The sequence below is a fragment of the Telopea speciosissima genome, chromosome 10 (assembly GCF_018873765.1).
Source record: "Telopea speciosissima isolate NSW1024214 ecotype Mountain lineage chromosome 10, Tspe_v1, whole genome shotgun sequence".
NCBI classification, from domain to species: domain Eukaryota; kingdom Viridiplantae; phylum Streptophyta; class Magnoliopsida; order Proteales; family Proteaceae; genus Telopea; species Telopea speciosissima.
This window is the reverse complement of record NC_057925.1, coordinates 20,929,077-20,947,774: the sequence shown is the minus strand read 5'-3', so window position 1 is coordinate 20,947,774 and position 18,698 is coordinate 20,929,077. Positions and strand designations below refer to the sequence as shown.

General features: G+C 41.0%; 1 long non-coding RNA gene across 1 annotated transcript; it reads left to right on the top strand.

Annotated features, from left to right (window-relative positions):
• Positions 1-2,200: 2,200 nt before the first annotated feature.
• Positions 2,201-16,258, top strand: LOC122641555. The gene is made up of 3 exons (XR_006329929.1): positions 2,201-2,211; positions 11,609-11,619; positions 16,134-16,258. It is a non-coding gene; the product is annotated as an uncharacterized LOC122641555 (long non-coding RNA).
• Positions 16,259-18,698: the final 2,440 nt, after the last annotated feature.

Sequence of the window (18,698 nt, the reverse complement as noted above, 5' to 3'; positions counted from 1 at the left end):
AATTCAGATCCTCTACGGTGCCTCTGCCCCAACGGCCTGTTCTGTGCAGACACAAGGTGGTGCATAATGATTGTCTTACCTCTGTCCGAGTGCCTTGCCTGAGTGGGGGTAAGGCAGTCATTGCGCACTGCCTTGTGTCTGCATAGCAAAGGCCATTGGGGCAGCCGTGCCATAGAAGATCTGGATCCCTCTCCATGAGACGTAGGGTAAGTCCACTCACATTCATTTTTTTTTATTATATTTAAAAAAAAAAAAAAAAATAACCGATATCTGTATCCATGCCTTACACTTTTTTTTGGGTAGAAGTAGGAAAAACTTTATTAAGATTAACATGTAGTACACATGGAAGGAGTCGAGCATAACTTCAAAATCCATGGATCGGAATTTGGCCAGACTGTTGTACATGTCACCAACAATGCTTTCCTTGCCAAGGAGTTAGCAACACTATTTATGTTACACCCGCACCCGAAATATACCCAATCATCCCGGGGCAAATTAGACCTTACCAAAGGGTAATGCTATGGTGGCAGTGGTCAACATCTATGATCTTGAACCTAATATTTTATTATAAGTGTCCCCTCGAAGCCCTAGAAATACGGGTCAAAACCTCACAAATTTATTAAAAGTTTGGGCCTCGACAGCAGCAACGGAGTCACGAACGGACTCACTCGACTGGTTCCGCTCGCGGATCCGCCCGTGTTGTTACTTGCCCTTTTGATTTATTTTTCGTGTGGGAACCACATCTCTATGTCCCGGACACCCTAATTAGATCCCCGAACCAGATGGACCCCCACTCTTATCATTAATTGATTAATTGGGCCATGAAAGTGGGCCCACAAGACTTAACTTAAAATAAATAATGAATTTTACTATCCTAGCTTAAACCAAACAAACCTTAAGGACTAATAGGTCTTATAAGACTTAGGGCTGACCCAAACATGTCCTAACTAACTAGACCTAATGGGCTATGACCTGAGCCAAACAAGCCCTAAGACATAATTAAACCCAAAAGACTAACTTGTGTTTTAGGGGTGCCTAAACAAACAAGACCTAAGGCCCCTATGGTCTTTAAAAGAAGAGATAAGCCTCATTTTCCCTTATCTCTCCCCCTCCCAAGCAAACCGTGGGGGAGAAGAGACAAGCAAGAAGAAGAAGTGGAAGTAGGAGAGGAATGAGAGGGGAAGGGAAGAAGATGAAGACCATGCCAAAATGGCTGGTTGCCCCACATCTCCTCTTCTTGCTGTCCGGACAAGGCTTGAAGAAGAGAAGAAAAAGAAAGGATGGAAAGGAAGGGAGGAAGGAAAAGGAGGTGGATCTTCAAGGCTGGCTAGGGCTGGAATTGGAGCTCCTCTCACCAAGGTATGACCTAAACCCTTGGAACATCCCTCTTTCCATTTCCATTTTGATAGATTCCTTGAGCTTGAGATAACCTAGGGTTCCAATTGGGATTCAAGGTGAGGCTTGATGCTAAAGGGAGCTCAAATGGTGCCGACCAAACCCTAGGAGAGGTTGCTATGAGCTGCATTACAACCACTGTTGCTGGACCCTTGGTTTCATACCATCAAACCCTACCGTTGGACCAAATAGGACCAAATCCTTACGAGATCTTGGATCCGTGAGGTGAGCCTAGGTTCTAGTGACCCTAGGGAGACCTAAGACACCCCTTCCATGACCCTAAGTGTTGGGTGAACTCCAGGCTTCAAGTTGGAGGAAAAATCCTGAAAAATCTCGAAAAAGAATCCCGACGGACGAATGAACGGATTCACCGTCGTGGTTTCATCCGCCATTCCGTCCAGTGTAATCCCTGTGACTGGACCTGAACAGATGAAGAAACGGATTTACTCTGTTGCCCTTGCCTGTGGGTCTATTCCCTCTCGGGTATGTCTCAAAAATTGAACGGATGCAAGGGCGGATTAAGATGGCGCATCCGTTCATGGATCCGATCGCTCTCGGGTGTGTCTCAGAAATCGAATGGATGCAGGAACGGATCCAAGTAAGAAGTTTCGTCCGTGGATCCGCTCCTCGTATTTTGATCTTTTGGCCTGAACGGAGTCAGGGACGGACTCACCCTGTTGCTTTCGTCCGTGAGTCCGCTCGTGCTGTCTTGGTTGAAACTTGATTTTAACCTTGGGGGTATAACATGGGACCCCTCTATACATCTTTTGATGATTGCTTTTGTATTTTTAGGCTACCAAACTCGACGGATAACTGGTGCACCGGTGAGATTCATGTCAACCACGTCGGGTGACACCCGAGTTCGGTGAGTGGGTTTTGGGTGACTTTGTTGGGTTTGAATATATATTAAGCAAACTTAATCATGCTATTATATAAAATATAAGCATTATGCGCATTGCATTATTTACCTCAAATGTGAACTGTTATGAATGTGATATTATTCTCACCAATGTATCGGGTGACAGTGTCGGTTGTGCCGGTATTGAAACCCCAATTTAAATTATGAAATTTACTATTTGTCATCCTGATCTGTATGCGCCGTGCCGTGCTGGTACTCGGGTACTAGATGGAATGGGAAGTTGATGCACCCGGAATACCTCTCGGGATGATAGGACTTGCATGTAGTATATCTGTGGTTAGGATGCTTGCTCCCTTATGCTACAACCCTTGCCAATAGGGGTTTATGTGTTGGATAGTCTGAGCACCTGTTGCCTGTGGAGGTGGGAGAGGCCAGGTCAGGGGTAGTGATGGCTATCAGGGTTTGCCACTGGGTCGTCTGATGACTTCTACCAGCGTAGGCTCCTGTATGATAATTGAGGTTTCCCTGGGGCGATAAGTCAAGTGACCCTCAGTGTCTCCCGAGTTATCACAGTAGCATACACTTGACTTATAGAATTTGTGTGCTAGGTGGAAAATGAATCTAACATTAGCATCCATCATACTGCTTAAAATTGTTTGTGTGTATGTATGTGCATTCCCCTTTGCTCCCTCACTAGCTAGTAGAGCTAACCTTGTTACACAACCCCTTTTTAGTTGATATGCAAGTAATCTCTTGATGAGCACCGTTGGATGCGAATCAAGTGGAGCCAGTGGCTGTGACTTGGATGTCGATGTACACCCAAGAATGGTGCGCTAGTGGCATGATTTATTATTTAATTTCTGTATTCATCCACAATCATGTAAAAACTAGATGTTTAATTATAAAGAGAGGAATGAATGGTTACAAACATTTAAATTGTACTATTTGTTATCATTAGAAAACCGATGCTCTATAATTCACATGATTTAATTTAATTTTGCTTCCGCTAACTCTATAATTTGAACGATTTATTCCATTGGGTACGTTCCTTGCTGTTATCATGATTTTATGACAGAGTGGATTGTGGTTCGGGACACTGTATTTGTGATCCTGATAGGTATTGGGATGACACATGTTGTCCCAATTACCCCCTTTATTGTAAAATATCTCTCATCGGGTTGGGGGTGTGACAGAGTGGTATTAGAGCAATGATGCTCTACACCGACCACAGTCTGGCGTAACCTCTTAATTTACTTTCCATACATTAGGTTCTAAATTAAAAATCTCAAGAACATAAATAAGTATGTGCAGACATAGGAGAAGACTGATTGTGGTGAAACAAGAACCTAGAAGATAATAGGCAATCATGTGATTTAAGACTTGAAACATAGGCTGTCAATTGATAATCATGTTGATGTTTGGTTGGGCCCTGAGTGAGTGATTAATAGATGGGCAATTATATGTAATGATTTGTAGTAAACCATAATAACCAAATATAACCAACCCACAATTATGAACAATGACTCAAACAAGAGGAAACAAGTAAAGATATAAACACTTATATATATATATATAAAAAATCAAATTCAATTTCCAAATGTTCCAATTCCTGCTTGGGAGTGATTGTGATTCTCCCCAACTCAACATCCATGATTCCATCTATTCCAACTCAAAACACATGATTTTGTCCAACCCAAATCGAAAGATATGTATATCCACCATCAAAAGTTTTCAAATTAACTGATAAAAAAAAAGGAGAGAAGAAAAGCAAGAAAACTAAAAGGAAAGAGTTTCAACATCCATCAAAAGACAAGAAAGAAAGGTCTGATCAAAGCAAATTCAAATTTTCTGGAAAGGAGAGAAAGGCGAGCTAATCCTCTGCGCCATCGCCGCCACCACGGCCGAGAAAGGTGTTGATGTCGCTTAGTCCTCTCTCTATGCTCTCGAGACATCGAGCCTGACTGGAGAACGGCTTCTTAACATCGTCAAAGCCCTCCAACATCCTCAGGTTCAATCGTCTGATAGCCAGTAGAATGTCACCTCCACGTCCCCCTGGTGCACCAGAAGTCCCTGCAGCAAATGGTCTGGAGCCCATGAACTCGATGTCATCATCATCATCCTCATCATCAATATCTCTGGGTCCTCCACCCTCCCCATATCTGACCTGCTCCCTAGAACTGTCATAATTGCAGTACAATCCCATCCTCTGTATTGCATTGAACCTAAAAGGCCCCTCAGTACTTGTTTCCTTGGGCTCATGGTCGAGATCAATCCCAAAATACAGAAAGACCCGGGTAAGCAGTCTACCATATGGCAAAGTATTCTTGCGGGTAGGATTTAACACCGCACGAGCCATATGTTGGACGATAACATGTGGCTGACAAATGTGCTATCCAGTGTACAGGGAATATGCTAGTGCTGTTGACAACAGAGGAGGCTGAGTGCCTTGGAAGGAGCCAAATTGGTCTTGGCTATGAATGTGAGAACCCGTTGAGAAGGAGGAAACCTGGAAAGATCTTCATTTTCATCGAACTTGTTGTTGGTGAGTGTCTTGAACAATTTTTTACTGTCGACTGGGAACAAACACCTATTAGGATCACTGACTGGGGGATGATAGACCCTGTCACCCTCTGCAGAAACATCCAGAAGAATCCCCAACCCCACCTCATTAAAAGCAATGGTGACCCCTTTCACAAAAGAAGTCAACTTGAAGCCGTCATCATCCTCCTTGACCAACACCAAATTGGAATAGAATTCTCTGACCAATGTGGGATAGTAAAAGTCTGGGTGAGTCAGCATGCTGCTTCATTTCAGCTTGTTGAATCTGACCCCCACCTTATAAGCCAAAAGCTCTTCCATCACTATATCTCTCTCCACTAAGATTTTCCTGTTGTGGAGATGTTCTCGGAAGATCCCTTCGATCTTTTCCAAGATGAACCTCCCCACATTGTATGCTGTGGGAATCGCTGTCACACTGGCTAGATCCCTCTTTCTTTTGGGAGCCATGACTATTTTCCTACACATTAGACACCACCTAAGAAAACAATAATGGGGAGTCAAATTGAATCAATTGAGATATAAATGGCAAATAAGATTATAGAAGCAAAATGCTTATGTGATGTGGAAATTGTGGGATGAGAAGATTAATCAAGAAGAAAATATAATATGGATGTCGTTGGAGAGATGCTTGAAGTGAAGGAAAAGAGACAAGATCAATACATGTAAAAAATCCATGTGGAATTCTTAGGGCATGGATGTGAAAGGATGAGATCAATATGAACCACATGTGCTTATGGCTACTTTACATCCCAATCAATGCCAAACAAACAAGTGATTGAATGAAAGACCCCAACAAGAGACAAGGCATCATATATCATAGAGAAAAAGGGGATAAATTCCAAGGATTGTACTAATAACCATATGAATAAGAGAATATGCTTGAGGATATATCAAAGGAATGATTTTCTATGAATTTTAAGGCAAAGAATGAATTTAACATGCCTTTGAGGAGTTTTTCCCAAAGCATTGAGAATTTGAGGATTTTATCCCAACAAATACCTAGAAATAATCTAAGAAATTCAACTAGGCACGGCAAACATGACAAGCAATCTCTAAAATTCTTATAAAGACTTTTAAATTCTATAAAAGACACAATGTTCATACAAGGATCCACTAACTTAGTGCCATTGATCGAATAGGGCCTGATTCAACCCCAAAAACCCTAGTCTCAATCGATTTTGGCATAGTCTTAGTGTACATGGCCATGAGAATGCAATTTGAATCAAAAACACAATCACAACATGAGATGTTTATCCCTAATCCATGTGAAAGGAAAGGAAGATGAAGAGACACAAGCAAAAACCCTACAAATGAAAAGGAAGAGAAAATGAAAGGAGAAATGGGAAGAGAAACCTACCTTGGAAGTGGAGGAGACGGATTTTAGGCCTTAGATTTGCCAAAAACCACCAGGGGAGTGCAAGGGAGGCCTGAACGCAAGTCCTTGGAGAGCCTTTTCTCCTACGATTTTGTCCCTCTCTTTTGGAGTCAAAATGAGTTTTAAAATTCGTGGCTCTGTTTTATTAAAATTCTGGGAACAGACGCACGAATGGATCCACTTATCGTGATTCCGCTCAGCACAAAATTGTAAAATTTCATTCTTAAAACTGGGCGGAACAACGAACGGATCCACTTCCATGAGTCCGTCTGAAGATCCGATTGCCTCAGTATTTTTATAATATTTAGTCTTCTGAGAACGGACGAACGAATGGATTCACGTTCCACATCCGCCCGTTAGTCCGCTCTGCCTATCTTGCGGAGGAGCCACGAATGGACTCATAGACTGATTCTGCCAGTGAGTTCGTCCGATTTCTTTTAGGATTTTGAGCCTAGATTTTTGAGACCTTTTGGCCACACCTATATGTGATGATTATGTGCCTATACCCTAATTTTAACACCCATGTTGTTTAGCCCATTCGTGGAGATCACTTAAATCTAGTTTAATGCCTTACAAGTGAAAGGTTAGGGCCTGCACCAATTGGCTAAGTCGATAAGAGATGGTAGGTTTTAGTATAAGTTGTGGCTCCCCTCTTACGCGAGAGGAGGAGAGTTACCCTTGAGAATGAAAACTCTTAAACCCCGTGAATTTAATGAACCAAAACCTATGGATAGGAAGCTTAAATCTATGCGAGTAGAAAACCCTTAATGGGGTGCATAGGATCCAAGCTCATAGCCAGACAAGAGGGGAAAGAGAATTAATAGGCTGGTTTCAAATTATTTAGTTTGCGTGACCAATAGAAACCTTGTATGGTTAAGGGTCAGTTGTGACACCTCACTGGTTAGTGATAACTCTAGGGGTGACTTTATTTAGTCCATCCAAACTTTGCTTGGACTCATAGATGGGGTCTCAAGCCGTATCTAGACCTTCCAAAATGACCTAATATACCATACCTAAGACTATCATGTCCTTGTGAATTAACCTAGGTGGCAGATACGTCCTTAGGGATATGAATGTAATTATTAAACTTATACTACGTATATGTGTGAATTGAAGACAATAAAATAAATATATCCCTTAAACCCTAACGTGTGGCTAAACCAACTTCCCTACACTACAATGTGACTTTGCCTTGACCTTACTATGATAGTTAGATTGAGCCCCGACCTTGGTTAACCAAATCTCGGGTTAATAGATAATGGATTCAACAATGATTGGATAGGTTAATTATTAGAACCTACTTAAAGGAGTTGACTTAAACCAGAACTAGAAAAAAGACTGTTGGCTATCAAAAGAGGACCAATATGGACTTTCCCCTGTGGGATGAGTGAGTAGTAGGTTTATAAGGTTGTGAAGGCTGAAACTGAAGGATGGAACAAGACCTTCTCCAACGACAGATATGAATGGGGTAATAGGTCACCAAATGCGTTTCCTCCGTACTGGGAGTGAACAATAGGAGGTTCCATCAATATTCCAAATCATTCTAAAGTTGGGTTAGGTAATGAGATGACCCGAAGTGAAAGCATTCAAAATATGAACCCTATGTTGGGGACTGGACAGGTTAAGTCCTATAACCCAAGAATGACCAAAGTGTAACACCAATCTGATCTGTAAGATCTAAGGAACCCTCTGTTCCTTATGACTTAACTTAGTATTTGAGGCCTTGTTTCCCTTGGGATATTGTAACCATCGGCTCGCAACCTAATGGAGCCCAGGGTTATTGTGAACCGGACCACGCCCCTGTGGTAATGTGACCCTGTAAGGAAGGGAATTGTAGAACCTAGCTTGTCGTGCCATGTAGGCACTGCCCCACCTGGATTGAACCCTTGACTTAGTTCATGTTATGGGTGACTAGAGATGTTGTTATTTAACAACCCTCACCCAGTGAGACCTTTAGATGCGTCAAATTTCGGGGATGAAATTTTAATAAGATTGAGGGGATGTTACACCCGCACCCGAAATATACCCAAATACCCCGGGGCAGATTAGATCTTACCAAAGGGTAATGCCATGGTGGCAGTGGTCAACATCTATGACCTTGAACCTAATATTTTATTATAAGTGTCCCCTCGAAACCCTGGAAGTACAGGTCAAAGCCCCACAGCTTTATTAAAAGTTTGGGCCTTGACAGTAGTAACAGAGTCACGAACGGACTCACTCAACTAGTTCTGCTCTTGGATCCACCCGTGCTGTTACTTGCCCTTTTGATTTATTTTTTCTGTGGAACCCACATCCTCGTGTCCCGGACACCCTAATTAGATCCCCAGACCAGCTGGACCCCCACCCTTACCATTAATTGATTAATTGGGCCATGAAAGTGGGCCCACAAGACTTAACTTAAAATAAATAATGAGTTTTACTATCCTAGCTTAAATCAAACAAACCATAAGGACTAATAGGTCTTATAAGACTTAGGGCTGACCCAAACATGTCCTAACTAACTAGACCTAATGGGCTATGACCTGGGCCAAACAATCCCTAAGACATAATTAAACCCAAAAAACTAACTTGTGTTTTAGGGGTGCCTAAACAAACAAGACCTAAGTCCCCTATGGTCTTTAAAAGAAGAGATAAGCCTCATATTCCCTCATCTCTCCCCCTCCCAAGCAAACCGTGGAGGAGAAGAGACAAGGAAGAAGAAGAAGTGGAAGTAGGAGAGGAATGAGAGGGGAAGGGAAGAAGATGGAGGCCATGCCAAGATGGCTGGCTACCCCACATCTCCTCCTCTTACTGTCCGGACAAGGCTTGAAGAAGAGAAGAAAAAGAAGGGATGGAAAGGAAGGGAGGAAGGAACAGGAGGTGGATCTTCAAGGCTGGCTAGGGCTGGAATTGGAGCTCTTCTCACCAAGGTATGACGTAAACCCTTGGAACATCCCTCTTTCCATTTCTATTTTGATAGATTCCTTGAGCTTGAGATAACCTAGGGTTCCAATTGGGACTCAAGGTGAGGCTTGACCCTAAAGGGAGCTCAAATGGTGCTAACAAAACCCTAGGAGATGTTGCTATGAGCTGCATTGCAGTCATTGTTGCTGGACCCTTGGTTTTATACCATCAAACCCTACCTTTGGACCAAATAGGACCAAATCCTTATAAGATCTTGGATCCGTGAGGTGAGCCTAGGTTCTAGTGACCCTAGGGAGACCTAAGACACTCCTTCCATGACCCTGAGTGCTGGGTGAACTCCAAGCTTCAAGCTTGAGGAAAAACCCTAAAAAATCTCAAAAAAGAATCTCGATGGATGAACGAACGGATTCACCGTCGTGGTTCTATCCACCAGTCCGTCCAGTGTAAGCCCTGTGACTAGACCTGAACGAATGAAGGAACGAATTTACTCTGTTGCCTCCGCCCATGGGTCTGTTCCCTCTCAGGTATGTCTCAGAAATCGAACGGATATAAGGGCGGATTAAGACAACGCATTCGTCCGTGGATCCGCTCGCTCTCTGGTGTGTCTCAGAAATCGAATAGATGCAGGAACGGATCCAAGTAAGAAGTTCCGTCCGTGGATCCGCTCCTCGCGTTTTGACCTTTTGGCCTAAATGGAGTCAAGGATGGACTCACCCTGTTGCTTCCGTCCGTGAGTCCGCTCGTGCTGCCTTGGTTGAAACTTGATTTTAACCTTGGGGGTATAACATGGGACCCCTCTATACATCTTTTGATGATTGCTTTTGTATTTTTAGGCTACCCAACTCGACGGATAGCTGGTGCACTGGTGAGATTCATGTCAACCATGTTGGGTGACACCCGAGTTCGTTGAGTGGGTTTTGGGGTGACTTTGTTGGGTTTGAATATATATTAAACAAACTTGATCATGCTATTATATAAAATATAAGCATTGTGCGCATTGCATTATTTACATCAAATGTGAACTGTTATGAATGTGATATTATTCTCACTAATGTATCGGGTGATGGTGCCGGGTGTGCCGGTACCAGAACCCCAATTTAAATTATGAAATTTACTATTTGTCATCCTGATCTGTATGCACCGTGACGTGCTGGTACTCGGGTACTAGATGGACTGGAACGTTGATGCACCCGGAATACCTCTCGGGATGATAGGACTTGCAGGTAGTATATCTGTGGCTAGGATGCTTGCTCCCTTATGCTACGATCCTTGCCAACTGGGGTTTATGTGTTGGATAGTCTGAGCACTTGTTGCTTGTGGAGGTGGGAGAGGCCAGGTCAGGGGTAGTGATGGCTATCGAGGTTTGCCACTGGGTCGTCTGATGGCTTCTACCAGCGTAGGCTCCCGTGTGATAATTGAGGTTTCTTTGGGGCGATAAGTCAAGTGACCTGAGGGTCTCAGTGTCTCTCGAGTTATCATAGTAGCATACACTTGACTTATAGAATTTATGTGCTAGGTGGAAAATGAATCTAATATTAGCATGCATCATACTGCTTGAAATTGTTTGTGTGCATGTATGTGTATACCCCTTTGCTCCCTCACTAGCTAGTGTAGCTAATCCCATTGCGCAACCCCTTTTTAGTTGATATGCAGGTAATCTCTTGATGAACACCGTTGGATGCAAATCAAGTGGAGCCGGTGGCTGTGACTTGGATGTCGATGTACACCTAAGAATGATGCCCTAGTGGCGTGATTTATTATTTAATTTCTGTATTCATCCATAATCATGTATAAACTATATGTTTAATTATAAGGAGAGGAATGAATGATTACAAACATTTAAATTGTACTATGTGTTATCATTAGAGAACCGATGCTTTATAATTCACATGATTTAATTTAATTTCGCTTCCGCTAATTCTGTCATTGGAACGATTTATTCCATCGGTACGTTCCTTGCTGTTATCATGATTATCATGATTTGATGATAGTGTGGACTATGGCTCGGGACACTATATTTGTGATCCTGGTAGGTATTGGGATGACATATGTTGTCCCAGTCACCCCCTTTATTACAAAATATCTCTCATCGGGTTGGGGGCGTGATAATTTACGTCCCTGGAACATAAAAAACGAACATGAAGTATAAGAGGATGACAAATGAAGTTTGTCATCTAAAACTTGTTTGACATCCAATGGTGTATTACAATCTCCTCGTTGGAGATAGGATATTAAATTCTTATGATCAGATTCCACCTTCAAATCTGAAAAAACCTTTTGATATGCCCTCAAACAACGCCGATCGAATTGATATGGCCTCATCCACTACAACTGATTTGAATATACCCGGCATGGGGACAGCAAGAAGAGAATACCCATAGAATTGCTGAAAACAAATCCAAGCCTACCTCTACTATCTACATGACAAAAGCTTGCATCACAATTTACCTTGACATAGTTAGGTGCTGGTGGCGACCATTGAGAGTTACTTGTTGAACGATGACTTTCCGTAACAGGTCCAGTAGTGGTAGAGGATGAAGTAATACAGCCAAGGAATGACAATTGCGCATGAGATATTGCACGGATTACCTCCTCTGGCCGCCAATCCTTCCAACCGAAAATAAAATCACATTGCGCAAACCATTTATACCATAGAATAAATGAACAAAGTGATATAAGATGATTGCTACGTTCCTTCCCAAAATTTGGTAAAAGATCTCCAGTTCATCATAAAACTTGAAATATGTAAATCTCCTGATGAAGAGGAAATATACCCCAGACCACTTCCAAATTAAAATGTCTTTGCAAAACTGCAACCAAGTAAAATATAAAGTATTGATTCATTGCTCCCACAACGACTACACAAAGGATCAATATGGCATTGGCGGTGTCTCAAAGCATCAGCCGAAGCAAGTCCATAAACACAATATCTCCATAAAACGTTGAATTTTATGGAGAGTTTTACATGACCAAATACTCCTCCAGACAGAATTTGGAATACTACTTCTTGATGATGATGTAGAAGAAGAGGCTCGTTGTCACTCCAGGCTGGCCCTGTGATTTGTTAACAAGTAATATGCAATCTTCACCGTGAAAATAACATTCCTTACAACAGTCCATACCTGCTTATATTCCCTAGGAAAAAGCCAAAGTTTTATTTGCAAAATCTTATCCACATCTGACAGAAAGAAGTATAGATCAAGCAGATCTCTTTCCCAAATCATATTGTCATGATCAATAAAATCGGCTACCTTATAGAGATTTGGACTTATAATTTTTGAAGTAGCTGGCATATATCCAACATCTCCAGGTAACCACTTATCAATCCACGGATTAATAGTATGTCCATCACCTACAACCCAGCCGAGACCTTTACATAAGACATCCTTTCCAAACATAATGTTGTACCATCCCCAACTAGGATCATGACCAATAGATGAGCATAAGAAGTCTGATCTAGAATAATAAATGGCCTTCAGAAACCGAGACAGCAAACAAATTGGATTATCCCAAAGTTTGTATTTTGTTTTTGAGAGTAAAGCATGGTTATGACGTGTGGAGTCCCAAAAACCAAGACCTCCTTTATTTTTAGATTGACATAATCTCTCCCATGAAACTCAATGAATTTTTGGGTGACCTTCATTATCACCCCAGAAAAAATTAATAGCAATCTTTTGAAGATGTTAATGATGAGATGCAAACATTTTAAAATGCATAGAAGTATAATTTTGCATTGAGAAAATAACAGATTTTCAGAAGCACCTCCTTTCCTGCATGAGAAGGCAATTTAGACTTCCAGCCTTGAACTCTTCCTTCATCTTTGGATGAGATGTCTTTAAATAGTTCAGCCTTTGAAACACCAAAATTTGTGGGTAATCCCAAGTATTTCTTGGTCCAGGACCAAAGAGAATTATTAGAATTTTAGATATCATTTTTTATGTGTATTTGGACTAAATGTCAGAGATGATTTCTTCAAGTTAATACTTGACTTGAAGCCTTGCAGTATAAGGATAAAGCATCTCAAAGATAATGTATCTCAGCAATATTAACCTCAGAGAATAGAAGGCTATCATCAACAAATAGAAGATGTGTAATGGAAGGAGGCAAGAGCCCTGTTCCGTACACTGTTACCATGAATATTCATATCATCCTCAGCCTTAAGTAATAGACAACTGAGAGCATAGATAAAATATTGCTAGAGATAATGGATCACTTTGGCAACTACCCCTACTTGGAATAATTGTTCCTCTAGGAGCACCATTAATTAGGATTTGATATGAAACAGACCGAATACAACTCATAACCATTTCTTACATCTCACGTTCAAAGAACATTGGAAAAAAAATTTTAAATGGAATAATTCACTTTCCCTTTGGGCTCACAAACACCCTCCTAGGTTTTAATATTTTCTAAAATACCCTTTTAGATTCTCTTTCTTTGGTTGTGAACTAGGTAACATGAACATTCATGCAACCCGGGTAGCAGCAAAATTTCGTCCAAGAACCTTCCTCAAAAAAAAAAAAAAACCATAGAAAGGACCTAGGCCTAGACACAAAAAGGGTGAAATGACTGTCCACACCTCCCACGATATGAAAAATCCCACCCATATTGAATATCCCTACATGCACTCTCATTGGCTGTTATGTAGGTATAGGGGACAAACAACTTGGCAACGATCCCCTTCCCATAAACATATATGTCCACCATAACAAAGAATCAAAGATTTCATTTTTTTTTTGGGATGAGCAAGGATTTAGTAATTGGGATACCCTGTATCTCCCCAAAGCTTGCAGTGGATTGGGCTTTAGGAATGCCAAGACCCATAATGATGCCCTTCTCCTCAAATTGGGATGGAGGCTTCTCATTAAAGATTCCTCCTTGTGAGCTAGAGTTCTTAAGGCCCGCTATTTCCCGAATACCTTTCTTTTTTACCCTAAAACATCTTGGGAAAAAGGATCTTGGACTTGGAATAGTATTGCTCATATTATTCCTTCTTTGAAAAAACTTAGTTTGAAGAAAGTGGGTAATGGTTAGAATACCTTGTTTTGGACAGATCCTTGGATCCCTTCGATCCCCGGATTCTCAATTCTTTCGAATCCCCCCTCTCACTAGCATCCTAAAAAGGTTTGTTTGTTTACAAACTCCCTTCTTTGGAACTTTGATTTACTTAAAATTTCCGTTCCTAATTTGTTGCCTAATATTATTAATTTGCCTCTCTTTAACACGACTGATTGTTGGTGATGTACCTTGGCTAAAGACAGTCGATTTAGCACCAAACTTACAACTAGACCCCTTATTGCTTACCCTTTCTCATGATTTACCCCTAAACTCTTGGTGGAAAATCTGTTGGAAACTTAATTTACATCCTAAGTTTAAAATATTTTTCTGGCGTGTATTACATGTAGGGTTTCCAGTCAAGGATACTCTCTCGAAATGGATTCAGATCGATTCCCACTTGTATTTTCTGTGGCACTTGTAACGAGACCTATAGACACATTTTCCTTTCATGTGATTGGGTTAAACATATCTAGGCTTCTAGTCCTCTGGGACTAAGAACCGAGTTTCTCTCCCACCCCTCATTGGAACATTCCTACATTTCTACTCCGTTGCACCGCAAGCTTGATAAGTCCTCCCTTATTTGGTTCTTCTCGGCTGTTATAATAACTTGTTATTTTATTTGGAATTCTCGGAACTGTATTATTAAAGGCTTTGAAAAGCCTAATCCCCTTAAGGTTATGGGGAAGATTGAGCGTTGGCTGAAGGACCTCCAATTATCCCCCCGCCCCGTTTCTTCCTTTGATGTAACTAATTATTCTGAGGAGATTCTCATTGTTACTTCTATTTCTCCTTTACCTATCTTGAAATTTCCTATTTTGATGTGCGCATGATCTTATTCTAGACTTTCTTCTGGTTGGGCATTCTGCATTTTGTTAGATGGCAAATTCATTTTGATCACTGCAGGTTACATCAAACCTCATCATGACATGGAATCAGACTTATTTAGCATTATGGCAGGCCTTGCTCATACTGAGAATCTGGGTTTGAAGATGAAAGAAGTTTGGTGCTCGAATATGTTGTTGCCCGGTCTTCTTCCATCTCCAACTTGTTCAGCATGGCACTGGCCAGTAATGCAATAGTTTTTGGTTATTTCGGATTAGTCTAGAGTTATTGGTTTTGTTCATACTAAGAACGATTTTTTGGTTCACTGGTGGAAGTAGTACTAAGTCGGGGTTGGAATGGAGGCACTGGAGAATGTTGAAGTGGTGATTCACCTGCAACACAAGTTTTGCAAACCTAGGTGAATTCCACTTTCCACTGGACGAAGGCAAAAAGAAAGAGATAGAATACGATAGTTTTTCAGGCATATAGATAATGACACGATCATCTAGCCTTGGTCCTCAATAAACATTTCATAAGAGAAAAAAAGATTTATATAAAAAATGAAACAACCATTTCCATCTTTTTCTGGCTAAACTAATCAAAGAACAATACAAAAATGCCAAAAAATCCGTCAATAAATGATGAACTCCTAAAGTTAGCGGAGTGCTAACCTTGCCTGATCTCTTTCTCCTACTGGATACCTAGATAACCTAAATGTCCCAAATACGCTGGATCTAGGGAATTAGCCGAACCGACAAGAAAAGTACCTAATGTTGATTCCGTTGCTTGTACTTTTCTTTTATTCATCGAGATTGGGTTGGTGTTCAGTGTACCGTACTGTATCAAAAAAGAATCCATTGGATGGATGCCCGGGCCGGCTGGAGATGTCGGATGCTCGCTGTTTAGGCTACTTGTATCGATTTGCCACAATGTGGTTAGATACAATACCATGCATTGCTAGGGGAACATCCGAGCGATGGCCTTCGCGGATCCAAACGAGCTCACAGGGCGCACAATAAGAATAAGACCAATAGAGACTTCATAAGGGACCATTTGAGCTGCAGATCGTAATGCTCCTAGAAAGGCAGGATCTTAGATTGGGGGATAGAGGCGGGACCGAGAACAGGGGCCTATCTGCACCAAATCAACCAAACAAAAGAGGGTACCTCGTAGGACCTCGACCCGCCTACTCGGGTCTTGTATGGATATGTAGGAAGGGGTGCTCCTAGGTGTGTGTAGGGGGTGTATTTGTTCGTGAGAATGGATTCCTCGTCAAGTCAGTTTGGGGGGTGTGGACACACTTGAGCGAATTCGGGTAATGGCTACAAGGGAGAAATTGAAAGGAAACTGTACCCGATCAAGGATGGACGGAAACTGTACCCTCTCACTATTCTGGGCTCGCAAAGCCTGGATTCACAAATCTTCTTTTGTCTATACTCTTTGTAAACTTAATTTCGGTTTAATAAATAGTTTTAGTTTTCTAATCCAAAAAAAAAAAGAAGATTTAGTAATCGGTACAAGGGAGAAGATCTATCTGGATCATCTTGTATCGATCAGAATCAGAAGGATTGGCCTTTGTTTTTATTTAAGATCGATTTCTTTTTTTTAATTTTTACTTTTTACCTTTTACCTTTGGTTCATAATAATGGATTGACCAACAATCGATAGGATTTTAATCCTCTCCAATTCCAATGTGCACTACGGTAGTTCGTGGTGGAGATGTCGACACCTGACAGTTTGGACATCCAATGGTCCGAGCTCATTGACTTTGGTTTTGTTTTTTGTTTTCTTTTTCTTTCTTCTCAAGTTTGGCACCGTTGGATGTCTGAGCTGCCAGGTTTAATTTTGACATCTTCACCCCGAATTGCAGCACTGCACACTTTTAGGGAATTAGATAGGATTATTTTTCCAATCGATATCAGCCATTGCCAATATCAATTCCTCAATCCATGGTCCATAGAGTCATTTTGACAAGGAGTACCCTTACTGTCTTCCATTTGCTTCAGTTTAGATTCTAGCCCCAGGTTTAAGTTGTAGTGTAGTTTCTTATATTCCTTATTAAATGGCGTAGTAAGGAACCAGAGGTGCAATTCCTAATTTAGCTAAAAGCAGGTCGATCAATTTTTATTAAGTATATGAAAGCAAAGAATTTCAAGGTCTTAGATGATGGGCTGATAAGGTTGGGCGAATATAGTAGGCTTTTACGTCTTTTTTTGGTAAAGTAGCAGGCTTTTATGTCGTGACACATCTTTTCCTGTTTGGTGGTTCAAGTCCAAAGGCCAAACCATATTCCTCTCTTTCTTGAAGCCTAAATAGCTTATTAGACCTAAAAAATGGTCGGCGCCCATAAAAATCGATTAAATTAATTTGCATGCAGATAACTTTTGGATTAAATAAATGACCATGGAAAACACATGCTACTCACAAAATTAGTTTTTTTTGGGGGGTGTTGGTTTTGGGGAATTTTTATACTCTGCTGTTCGCTGCCCGAACAGCTTGTGCTGTTCCCTCACATGGGGGTGAAAACTTACACGTGCAGTCTGTTTGTTGGGGGAGAGAGGATTAGGGCACGGGGGAGGTTGTGAAGAAAGTGGAGAGTTTTTGGAAGGGAGAAGAAACTTGTGGAGATGGATAAAGAGAGGGAGAGAGAGAGAGAGAGAGATCATTGGATTTGAAGGTGACGAATTGTGCATTAGATTAGCTTTGTACATTTCATTCCTATGCTAATTGTTTTTTGTATATAGATAGTTTATGCATGATCTTAATATGTATTCCTTCCTTCCTAAGGATATAGACATTATTATCTTTGATCCGTGTCTTCTCTTCAGGACAACAACTCCAATTGAGAAGTATTAAATTGATTGTCTAATCCACAAATTGATTGTGGTATTAAGAAGCTTTTTGTTTCTTCTGTTAAGAACTTCTCTCATTTCAAGTTAATTTCCTTGTCTTGAGGGTTGTGACATCTCTTCTATCTCTCTATATCCAAATCACCATTGATATGGCCATGAACATTACTAATTAAGAGATACCCAACCGAGAAGTATTACATTGTCTAATCCATAATAATTGATTGTTGCATTAAGAAACATTTTGTTCCCCTTTGTAGTTATTTCATGGTTTTCAGATGCCAGAATCTTTGGGCCTCAACCATTGTACCTACAATATCCTCACTCCATTCGTTCTCATCTACCCAATTGCATCATAGCTTCTCTCCAGGGGACATGAGATATCCAATGTCCTGGCCGGAAGTTGTACTCATTACATGGAACAAAATAAATTTGAGGGGGAGGGGGAGGGAGACGAAGAGGAAGGTCAAATCACACATGTTTGTGCAAGTAAAAAAGCAAAGTTTCTTAAATAATACACTAAATTCACTAATACTATATAAAACCTCAAAAAGCAAGATGAAGGACCTAAGAATTGTTAGGTTTGATAGATTACAAGATTAATCAGGCCGCTGAATCCTAAAAGGGAAAATAATCCACTACAAAAACAAGATTCTATTAAACGTACATGACCTTTCGGTGATTGGGTAGGAAGACCATAATGCCTCCCTACAAGTCTTCCCTGATCCCACTTCCCAATCTGATTCAGAGCACTATTAATGAGTGTCTCAACATCCTCACATCTATATTGAGCCAGATAACATTCGACCCAATAAGAGCCACACTTATAAGAAAGATTGGAAATTTACAATCAGTGTCCAAAATATCTCTGTAAGAG